The sequence below is a fragment of the Triticum dicoccoides genome, chromosome 2B (assembly GCF_002162155.2).
Source record: "Triticum dicoccoides isolate Atlit2015 ecotype Zavitan chromosome 2B, WEW_v2.0, whole genome shotgun sequence".
Taxonomy (NCBI): Eukaryota; Viridiplantae; Streptophyta; class Magnoliopsida; order Poales; family Poaceae; genus Triticum; species Triticum dicoccoides.
This window is the reverse complement of record NC_041383.1, coordinates 12147669-12158803: the sequence shown is the minus strand read 5'-3', so window position 1 is coordinate 12158803 and position 11135 is coordinate 12147669. Positions and strand designations below refer to the sequence as shown.

The 11135-nt window shown below is 42.9% G+C and overlaps 1 pseudogene; it reads left to right on the top strand.

Moving 5' to 3' along the window:
* Positions 1-673: 673 nt before the first annotated feature.
* Positions 674-10743, top strand: LOC119360207 (annotated as a pseudogene).
* Positions 10744-11135: the final 392 nt, after the last annotated feature.

Below are 11135 nucleotides of genomic sequence, written 5' to 3'. Positions count from 1 at the left end.
ACCGGACAAGAAATCAAAACTTGTCTGCCAAGACATAAAAAATAAAACGGCAAAAGGAAGTTGCGCTCCTGCAAGGAGACGGACCATTCACGCGCATGTCGCATGTACGCGCGGCCCCGCCCCGCCCCGCCCCGCCCCGCCCCGGCCAGGCGAGCGAGCGCGCGCGTGTGGTTTTCCCTTTCTCTTCTCACACACCACTTAGAGTGGTGGAGAGAACCCACTATATAAAGAGGTCCAACTCTTCTTCAACTTTCAAGGTGGGACTAAACTTAGCACCACCACTTGCCATTTTACACATGGGCTTTGAGATTTCAGAAATTGCTATGGGCCTAGCCCATTAATTCTAACAGATATTCCTCGTGTGTAAAATGTAAAAGGGAGCCCAAAGAAAGACAAATGCACAGATAATTAAATATACGTTTTGCTATGGAACCACGATTAATTTGGACCTATTGTGAGTACAAAAATAGTGGTCGATTTTTTCATGTGTCTTGGACAAGTTGGCTTGTCTTTGTCACGTGTTTGGTTTGGGCCGTTCAGAAGTGTCACCAACCCACTACTCCAGTCAAACATTTAGTCATCCCTGTAGACTTCTTTATGTTTGCCAAGAGTGTTTGCAAGACTTGGAAGAGAGCAGTCTAGTTGATTTCTCGAGAGAGATCGACCATCAGCCATGGAGGTTGTCAAGTCTGCAGTTGTTGGCGAAATTGTGAGCCGGTTCATCTCCTTCCTGATGAACAAGTACCACTCCAACAGCCATGCACAATCAGAGAAGGTGGCGGAGAGGTTGCAGCGCCTCCTGATGAGAGTCAGCACAGTCGTTGAGGAGGCAGATGCGCGGTACATAACCAACTCTGCGATGCAGTTGCAGCTCAAGATGCTCTCGGAGGCCATGTATGGAGGATACCGTGTGCTGGACACCTTGCGGTACCGAACCATCCATCAACGACTCATCTTGCAGCAACTTGTATTTAGACATTCCCCTCAAGCGTTCTCGAACAACTGAGAAGAATGACAAAACCATGTGCCTTGAGTCTCATGGTTCCTTGGAAAGCTTAGAAGTCGTAGTTGCTAACATGACAGAATTTGTTTTGCTTCTGGGTGGCTGTGAACGCATGTCTCGTAGACCATACGATGTGTATCTTTACACTAAAAATTTCATGTTCGGCCGACACGCTGAGAAGCAAAAACTCTTGAGCTTCTTGTTGCAGCACAACAACCCTCCTGGTGATCATGCACCGGCCGTTCTTCCAATCATAGGAGGTGCTGCAATTGGAAAGAAGACATTGGTTGCTCATGTGTGCAGCGACAAAAGGGTTTGCTCGCGCTTCTCCTTTATTTTGCACTTGAATGGAGAAAGCCTTTTGAAGATACTTGACCATGGCAGTGTTGGGGAACGTAGTAATTTCAAAAAAATTCCTACGCACACGCAAGATCATGGTGATGATATAGCAACGAGGGGAGAGTGTTGTGTACGTACCCTCGTAGACCGAAGCGGAAGCGTTGACGCAACGTAGAGGAAGTAGTCGTACGTCCTCCGGTTCAACCGATCCAAGTACCGTTACTCCGGCACCTCCGAGTTCTTGACACGCGTACAGCTCGATGACGCACCCTCGATCTCCGATCCAGCAGAGGCGCCGAGGGGGAGTTTCGTCAGCACGACGGCGTGGTGACGATCTTGATGTTCTCCTGTTGCAGGGCTTCGCCTAAGCACCGCTACAATATGACCGAGGTGTAATATCGTGGAGGGGGGCACCGCACACGGCTAAGGAACGATCAATGATCAACTTGTGTGTTCTAGGGTGCCCCCCTACCCCCGTATATAAAGGAGGGAGGGAGGAGGTGGCCGGCCCTAGGGGGGGCACGCCATGAGGAGGGGGAAACCTACTCCAAGTAGGTTTCCCTCTCTTTTCCTTATCTTATTTGGATGGGGAAGGAAAGAGTACTAGTATTAGGAAGTAGTACTAGTAGTAGTAATAGGAAGAGGGGGAAGGAGAAAGGAAAGGGGGGGGGGGCGGCCCCCTCCCCAATTCGGATTGGGCTTGGGGGGGCGCGCCCCCCTCCCTTGCTCCTTCTCTCTTCCTCCTACATGGGCCCAATAAGGCCCATATACCTCCCGGGGGGTTCCGGTAACCTCCCGGGGCTCCAAACTTCTCCGGAACCTTTCCGGTGTCCAAATATATCCGTCCAATATATCAATCTTTATGTCTCGACCATTTCGAGACTCCTCGTCATGTCCGTAATCATATCCGGGACTCCGAACAACCTTCGGTACATCAAAATACATAAACTCATAATATAACTGTCATCGAAACCTTAAGCGTGCGGACCCTACGGTTCGAGAACGATGTAGACATGACTGAGACACATCTCTGGTCAATAACCAATAGCGGGACCTGGATGCCCATATTGGTTCCTACATATTCTACGAAGATCTTTATCGGTCAAACCGCATAACAACATACGTTGTTCCCTTTGTCATCGGTATGTTACTTGTCCGAGATTCGATCGTCGGTATCCAATACCTAGTTCAATCTCGTTATCGACAAGTCTCTTTACTCGTTCTGTAATACTTCATCTTATAACTAACTCATTAGTTACATGCTTGCAAGGCTTAGGTGATGAGTATTGCCAAGAGGGCCCAGAGATACCTCTCCAACAATCGGAGTGACAAAACCTAATCTCGAATTATGCTAACTCAACATGTACCTTCGGAGACACCTGTAGTACTCCTTTATAATCACCCAGTTACGTTGTGACGTTTGGTAGTACCTAAAGTGTTCCTCCGGTAAACGGGAGTTACACAATTCTCATAGTTACAGGAACATGTATAAGTCATGAAGGAAGCAATAGCAGAATACTAAACGATCAAGTGCTAGGCTAACGGAATGGGTCATGTCAATCACATCATTCTCCTAATGATGTGATCCCGTTAATCAAATGACAACTCTTTTGTTCATGGCTAGGAAACTTAACCATGTTTGATTCAACGAGCTAGTCAAGTAGAGGCATACTAGAGACACTATGTTTGTCTATGTATTCACACATGTATTATGTTTCCGGTTAATACAATTCTAGCATGAATAATAAACATTTATCATGATATAAGGAAATAAATAATAACTTTATTATTGCCTCTAGGGCATATTTCCTTCAGTCTCCCACTTGCACTAGAGTCAATAATCTAGTTCACATCGCTATGTGATCAATATTCATATCTGTATATGATTAACACCCATAGTTCACATCATCATGTGACCAACACCCAAAGGGTTTACTAGAGTCAATAATCTAGTTCACATCGCTATGTGATTAACACCCAAAGAGTACTAAGGTGTGATTATGTTTTGCTCGTGAGAGAAGCTTAGTCAACGGGTCTGTCATATTCAGACCTGTATGTATTTTGCAAATATTCTATGTCCACAATGCTCTGCACGGAGCTACTCTAGCTAATTTCTCCCACTTTCAACATGTATCCAGATTGAGACTTAGAGTCATCTGGATTGGTGTAAAAGCTTGCATCGCTGTAACCTTTTTACGACGAGCTCTTTTATCACTTCCATTATCGAGAAATATTTCCTTAGTCCTTACTAAGGATATTCTTGACCAATGTGCAGTGATCTACTCCTAGATCACTATTGTACTCCCTTGCCAAATAAAGAGCAAGGTATACAATAGGTCTGGTACATAGCTTAGCATACTTTATAGAACCTATGACTGAGGCATAGGGAATGACTTTTCATTCTCTTTCTATTTTCTGCCATGGTCGGGTCTTGAGTCTTACTCAACTTCACACCTTGCAACACAGCCAAGAACTCCTTCTTTGACTGTTCCATTTTGAACTGTTTCAAAAAATTTATCAAGGTATGTACTCATTGAAAAATCTTATCAAGTGTCTTTGATCTATCTATATAGATCTTGAAGCTCAATGTGTAAGTAGCTTCGCCGAGGTCTTTCTTTGAAAAACTCCTTTCAAACACTCCTTTATGCTTTACAGAATAATTATACATTATTTCTGATCAACAATATGTCATTTACATATATTTATCAGAAATGCTGTAGTGCTCCCACTCACTTTATTGTAAATACAGGTTTCTTCAAAAGTCTGTATAAAACCATATGCTTTGATCAACTCATCAAAGCGTATATTCCAACTCCGAGATGCTTGCACCAGTCCACAGATGGATCGCTGGAGCTTGCACACTTTGTTAACATCTTTAGGATTGACAAAACCTTCTGGTTGCATCATATACAACTCTTCTTTAATAAATTCATTAAGGAATGCAGTTTTGACATCCATTTGCCGGATTTCATAAAATGTGGCAACTGCTAACATGATTCGGACAGACTTAAGTTTCGATACGAGTGAGAAAATCTCATCGTATTCAACACTTTGAACTTGTTGAAAAACTTTCGCAACAAGTCGAGCTTAGTAGATAGTAACACTACTATCAGTGTCCGTCTTCCTCTTGAAGATCCATTTATTTAACATGGCTTGCTGATCATTGAGCAAGTCAATCAAAGTCCATACTTTGTTCTCATACATGGATCATATCTCAGATTTTATGGCCTCAAGCCATTTCATGGAATCTGGGCTCATCATCGCTTCCTCATAGTTCGTAGGTTCATCATGGTCTAGTAACACGACTTCCAGAACAGGATTACCGTACCACTCTGGTGCGGACCGTACTCTGGAAGGCCTACGAGGTTCTGTAGTAACTTGATCTGAAGTTTCATGATCATCATCATTAGCTTCCTCACTAATTGGTGTAAGAATCACTGGAACTGATTTCAGTGATGAACTATTTTCCAATTCGGGAGAAGGTACAGTTACCTCATCAAGTTCTACTTTCCTCCCACTCACTTCTTTCGAGAGAAACTTCTTCTCTAGAAAGGATCCATTTTAGCAACGAATAACTTGCCTTCGGATCTGTGATAGAAGGTCTACCCAATAGTTACCTTTGGGTATCCTATGAAGACGCACTTCTCCGATTTGGGTTCGAGCTTATCAGGTTGAAAACCTTTTTCATATAAGCATCGCAACTCCAAACTTAAGAAACGACAACTTAGGTTTACTGCTAAACCATAGTTCATATGGTGTCGTTTCAATGGATTTAGATGGTGCCCTTTTTAAACGTGAATGCAGCTGTCTCTAATGCATATCCCCAAAACGATAGTGGTAAAACCGATAAGAGACATCATAGGTCGCACCATATTCAATAAAGTGCGGTTACGATGTTCGGACACACCATAACGTTGTGGTGTTCTAGGTGGCGTGAGCTGTGAAACTATTCCACATTGTTTTAATTGAAGACCAAACTCATAACTCAAATATTTGTCTCCGCGATCAAATCACAGAAACTTTATTTTCTTGTTATGATGATTCTCCACTTCACTCTGAAATTCTTTGAACCTTTCAACTATTTCAGACTTATGTTTCATCAAGTAGATATACCCATATCTTCTCAAATCATCTTGTGAAGGCCAACAAATAACGATACTTGCCACGAGCATCAACACTCATTGGATCGCATACATCGGTATGTATTATTTCCAATAAGTCAGTAGCTTGTTCCATTGTTCTGGAGAACGGAGTTTTAGTCATCTTGCGCAAAAGGCACGGTTCGCAAGCATCAAATGATTCATAACCAAGTGATTCCGAAAATCCATCTTTATGGAGTTTCTTCATGCGCTTTACACCGATATGACCCAAACGGCAGTGCCACAAATAAGTTGCACTATCATTATTAACTTTGCATCTTTTGGCATCAATATTATGAATATGTGTATCACTACGATCGAGATTCAACAAACTATTTTCATTGGGTGTATAACCATCGAAGGTCTTATTCATGTAAACAGAATAACGATTATTCTTTAACTTTAAATGAATAACCGTATTGCAATAAACATGATCAAATCATATTCGTGCTCAACGCAAACGCCAAATAACATTTATTTAGGTTTAACACTAATCCCGAAAGTATAGGGAGTGTACGATGATGATCATATCAATCTTGGAACCACTTCCAACACACATCGTTACTTCACCCTTAACTAGTCTCTGTTTATTCTGCAACTCCCGTTTCGAGTTACTAATCTTAGCAACTGAACCAGTACTAAATACTGAGGGGTTGCTATAAACACTAGTAAAGTACACATCAATAACATGTATATCAAATATACTTATGTTCACTTTGCCATCCTTCTTATCCGCCAATCACTTGGGGTAGTTCTGCTTCCAGTGCCCAATCCTTTTGCAGTTGAAGCACTTAGTCTCAGGTTTAGGACCAGAGTTGGGTTTCTTCACTTGAGCAGCAACTCGCTTGCCGTTCTTCTTGAAGTTCCCCTTCTTTCCTTTGCCCTTTTACTGAAAACTAGTGGTCTTGTCTACCATCAACACTTGATGTTTTTCTTGATTTCTACCTTCGTCGATTTTAGCATCATGAAGAGCTCGGGGATCGTTTTTGTCATCCCTTGCATTATAGTTCATCATGAAGTTCTACTAACTTGGTGGTGGTGACTAGAGAATTCTATCAATCACTATCTTATCTGGAAGATTAACTCCCACTTGATTCAAGCGATTGTAGTACCCAGACAATCTGAGCACATGCTCATTAGTTGAGCGATTCTCCTCCATCTTTTAGCTATAGAACTTGTTGGAGACTTCATATCTCTCAACTCGGGTATTTGCTTGAAATATTAACTTCAACTTCCGGAACATCTCATATGGTCCATGACGTTCAAAACGTCTTTGAAATCCCGATTCTAAGCCGTTAAGCATGGTGCACTAGTCATCATATTGTGCTAGCCAAACGTTCATAACGTCTGCATCTGCTCCTGCAATAGGTCTGTCACCTAGTGGTGCATTAAGGACATAATTCTTCTGTGCAGCAATGAGGATAAACCTCAGATCACGGATCTAATCCGCATCATTGCTACTAACATTTTACAACACAATTTTCTCTAGGAACATATCAAAATAAACATATGAAAGCAACAACGCGAGCTATTGATTTACAACATAATTTGCAAAATACTACCAGGACTAAGTTCATGATAAATTAAAGTTCAATTAATCATATTACTTAAGAACTCCCACTTAGATAGACATCCCTCTAATCCTCTAAGTGATCACGTGATCCAAATCAACTAAACCATGTCCGATCATCACGTGAGATGAGTAGTTTTCAATGGTGAACATCACTATGTTGATCATATCTACTATATGATTCACGCTCGACCTTTCGGTCTCCGTGTTCCGAGGCCATATCTGTATATGCTAGGCTCGTCAAGTATAACCTGAGTATTCCGCGTGTGCAACTGTTTTGCACCCGTTGTATTTGAACGTAGAGCCTATCACACCCGATCATCATGTGGTGTCTCAGCACGAAGAACTTTCGCAACGGTGCATACTCAGGGAGAACACTTCTTGATAATTAGTGAGAGATCATCTTAAAATGCTACCGTCAATCAAAGCAAGATAAGATGCATAAAGGATAAACATCACATGCAATCAATATAAGTGATATGATATGGCCATCATCATCTTGTGCTTGTGCTCTCCATCTTCGAAGCACCGTCGTGATCACCATTGTCACCGGCGCGACACCTTGATCTCCATCGTAGCATCGTTGTCGTTACGCCATCTATTGCTTCTACGACTATCGCTACCGCTTAGTGATAAAGTAAAGCAATTACAGGGCGTTTGCATTTCATACAATAAAGCGACAACCATATGGCTCCTGCCAGTTGCCGATAACTTCGGTTACAAAACATGATCATCTCATACAATAAAATATAGCATCATGTCTTGGCCATATCACATCACAACATGCCCTGCAAAAACAAGTTAGACGTCCTCTACTTTGTTGTTGCAAATTTTACGTGGCTGCTACGGGCTTAAGCAAGAACCAATCTCACCTACACATCAAAACCACAACGATAGTTTGTCAAATAGACTCCGTTTTAACCTTCACAAGGACCGGGCGTAGCCACACTCGGTTCAACTAAAGTGAGAGAGACAGACACCCGCCAGCCACCTTTAAGCACGAGTGCTCGTAACGGTGAAACCAGTCTCGCGTAAGCGTACGCGTAGGGCCGCTTCATCTCACAATACCGCTGAACCGAAGTATGACATGCTGGTAGGCAGTATGACTTATATCGTCCACAACTCACTTGTGTTCTACTCGTGCATATAACATCAACGCATAAAACCTAGGCTCGGATGCCACTGTTGGGGAACGTCGTAATTTCAAAAAATTTCCTACGCACACGCAAGATCATGGTGATGATATAGCAACGAGGGGAGAGTGTTGTCTACGTACCCTCGTAGACCGAAGCAGAAGCATTGACGCAACATAGAGGAAGTAGTCGTACGTCCTCCGGTTCAACCGATCCAAGTACCGTTACTCCGGCACCTCCGAGTTCTTGACACGCGTACAGCTCGATGACGCACCCTTGATCTCCGATCCAGCAGAGGCGCCGAGGGGGAGTTCCGTCAGCACGACGGCGTTGTGACGATCTTGATGTTCTCCTGTTGCAGGGCTTCGCCTAAGAACCGCTACAATATGACCGAGGTGTAATATCATGGAGGGGGGCACCGCACACGGCTAAGGAACGATCAATGATCAACTTGTGTGTTCTAGGGTGCCCCCCTACCCCCGTATATAAAGGAGGGAGGGAGGAGGTGGCCGGCCCTAGGGGGGGGCGCCATGAGGAGGGGGAAACCTACTCCAAGTAGGTTTCCCTCTCTTTTCCTTATCTTATTTGGATGGGGAAGGAAAGAGTACTAGTATTAGGAAGTAGTACTAGTAGTAGTAATAGGAAGAGGGGGAAGGAGAAAGGAAAGGGGGGGGGGGCGGCCCCCCTCCCCAATTCGGATTGGGCTTGGGGGGGGGGGCGCCCCCCTCCCTTGCTCCTTCTCTCTTCCTCCTACATGGGCCCAATAAGGCCCATATACCTCCCGGGGGGTTCCGGTAACCTCCCGGGGCTCCAAACTTCTCCGGAACCTTTCCGGTGTCCAAATATATCCGTCCAATATATCAATCTTTATGTCTCGGCCATTTCGAGACTCCTCGTCATGTCCGTAATCATATCCGGGACACCGAACAACCTTCGGTACATCAAAATACATAAACTCATAATATAACTGTCATCGAAACCTTAAGCGTGCGGACCCTACGGTTCGAGAATGATGTAGACATGACTGAGACACATCTCTGGTCAATAACCAATAGCGGGACCTGGATGCCCATATTGGTTCCTACATATTCTACGAAGATCTTTATCGGTCAAACCGCATAACAACATACGTTGTTCCCTTTGTCATCGGTATGTTACTTGTCCGAGATTCGATCGTCGGTATCCAATACCTAGTTCAATCTCGTTATCGACAAGTCTCTTTACTCGTTCTGTAATACTTCATCTTATAACTAACTCATTAGTTACATGCTTGCAAGGCTTAGGTGATGAGTATTGCCGAGAGGGCCCAGAGATACCTCTCCGACAATCGGAGTGACAAAACCTAATCTCGAATTATGCTAACTCAACATGTACCTTCGGAGACACCTGTAGTACTCCTTCATAATCACCCAGTTACGTTATGACGTTTGGTAGCACCCAAAGTGTTCCTCCGGTAAACGGGAGTTACATAATTCTCATAGTTACAGGAACATGTATAAGTCATGAAGGAAGCAATAGCAGAATACTAAACGATCAAGTGCTAGGCTAACGGAATGGGTCATGTCAATCACATCATTCTCCTAATGATGTGATCCCGTTAATCAAATTGCAACTCTTTTGTCCATGGCTAGGAAACTTAACCATCTTTGATTCAACGAGCTAGTCAAGTAGAGGCATACTAGAGACACTATGTTTGTCTATGTATTCACACATGTATTATGTTTCCGGTTAATACAATTCTAGCATGAATAATAAACATTTATCATGATATAAGGAAATAAATAATAACTTTATTATTGCCTCTAGGGCATATTTCCTTCAGGCAGGACCATGGAAGGGATGATCTTGGTAGTTATTGAGTTTGCTTCTGATGTGGGTGACGATGATTGGAAAAAGTTCCACTCACTTCTCATAACAATGGGCAAAGGAATCAAAATCATCATTGTAAGTAAACTTAAATGATTATCCCGGTTTGGATCGGTGAAACCGATTTTTCTAAGTTTCCTATCTTACGATCAGTTGAGGTATCTTTTCAAGACACTGGCATTTGTAAGCGTAGACCCGGCAGTACACCCGCGACTAGTACAAATAGCAGATCAATTTGCCAAGGTATTGCACAATGCGCAAGCTTCACTCGTCACAATAAATAAGGTTGCAGATGTATTGAGAAGGAACCTCGATGCTCAGTTTTGGCGTTGCATATTGGACAAGGGGATAGAAATGGCTAAAAGAAACCTCTCCATACATGGTGTGCACCCGAGAATTCTTATAGAACAAGGTCATCCAGTGGACATTAGTCACATGACAAACCTTGCTTCACATCCACTTAGCATGACACCTTATACAATTAATGCTTCAATGGAGAAACAACCAAGTGTGACATTTGGGGAACTTCTAACAAATCCTAGTGTTACACCAAAAGGAGACTTCATTCTAATTTCATGGGAATCAAGGATACCCCCTCATAAATCATTTGTTCATTTCGTTACAAGTCGTGCTCAGGATACACATGAAGCTAGTGTCGTGCCAGGGAGGAAGCGTCGAGGAGTGCCAGTCTAATTTTGTTTCAAACTCGTGTAATGTAATTCATGTTGAATTTTATATTTTTATTTATTTAGAACAAACAGATGTTTTTAGGTATACCACTGAAGTAAATGTACTCATGATTTCAGTTAATGTCCCATAAATTTGTACTCTCTCCACGTACGACCCTTATTTTGGATCGGACCGGGTACATTTTATCAAATCCAACAATCCACCACCTGTAGATAACGTACAAATCGACATCATCTAAAGCGCCAGTACCTACTACCCCTCCTTACTATCACTAGCTAGTGAAGTCTTGAGTAAGGTGGCTTACTAATTATGTATTGTGCTGCTGCGTGGTGGTGGATGCCAGAAAAACTTAGATCATATGAGATTACAGTTGAGATAAGACTGGATTGAGTCTG